Here is a 1,349-nt window from a genome sequence, read left to right as displayed (position 1 = left end):
TTCTAACCTGGCTTCTCCTTCATTACCTAATAATCCTCCAAGCGTCTAAAAAGAAGATGGCCTCAAGATCTTTTCCTCTAGAAATGTTATTGGAGTTCTATCAGTGGGTAGATTCTCCACATGTTTGTATCATCTCACTATGTCACCTACAGCAAATTTACTTGTTGTATATATTTGTATACAGTTGTGAATAACAATAAATAAATTATTAAAAAATTCTTTAGAAAGATAGAAGTAAGACATAAGAAAGGTGACAAAAAATAATTTGAAAAATTAAAGAATTTAATAAATTAAATATTCGGTAACATGGTAGGAATACTTAATTAGGAGTTTTTGTATGTCGGGATTTTAAATTGACAGAAGAAGGGTCAAGTTGGATCTAAAAGCGTTCAGAGATGAGTCTTTAGTCGTGGTTGCGGACTGTGGTAAGTAAAGAATTTTGATTAAAATCAAAGGAATGGTTCAAAGACAAGGAGGGTTCTGAAGTTTTGAACGTTATAGGAGGAGACAGAATACTTACCTAAGGTGATGTGATCTTCAAAGAGGTTTTTAAATTATAAGAACTATGTTTATTCAGATCATCATTTTCAGATTAGTTGTATAGAATTCAACAGGTGCAGAGGAATGCCGATTCCCTCCCTCCATTAGAAAATAAAAAAATCCGCCACTTCAAGACATGTAATTGTAAATTATAACAGGCATAATGGAAATAAAAATGCAAGGTACAATGGCGAGGGTACGCTACTAAAAAAAAAGTAAAGGGCCTTATGACGAACTCCAAGGGCATGACAGAGAAGTGGGATTCGGCTGCCAACCTCTCTTATGAGGATTAATACAGACTGCAGGACGGAGTTCTCTTTTATATTTCAGACTGACATTGGCCCAAAGAGATACAAGGTGACTGGTGGTGTACCGCAGGGCTCCATATGAGGACCTCTTCAGTAGAACGTCATTTATGATGTAAGATTGCATGTCTTGGATGGGCCTACAAGCTGCAGATCTCAGGACTGAGACACTCTTCGTCACTAGCAGGAAGCAAACCCAGACAATCACCGTTACAGTAGCTAGGTTCGAGATTCTTTGTCAAAATTCCTGGGAGTAAGGATGGATGCACATCTCCGATTTAGTGTTCACACAGAGTACATTGCCTCCATATCTGCTATTAGGTTATAAAATAAGTTCGTAGCGTTTTTCAATATTTAAATTTAATCCTTTATTTGACTATTACAACATAATAGAAAAACGGTCTAAATTGTCAATCCATTACAAAAGACTGATCTACATGACTATTATAAGGCCTATCTGGACATACGGAGTTGAGCTTTGGGGCTCCACTAAACCATCAAATT

This window comes from Halyomorpha halys, unplaced genomic scaffold, assembly GCF_000696795.3.
Source record: "Halyomorpha halys isolate HHAL.00 unplaced genomic scaffold, Hhal_1.1 Scaffold114.1, whole genome shotgun sequence".
NCBI lineage: Eukaryota > Metazoa > Arthropoda > Insecta > Hemiptera > Pentatomidae > Halyomorpha > Halyomorpha halys.
This window is presented reverse-complemented; position numbering follows the sequence as displayed.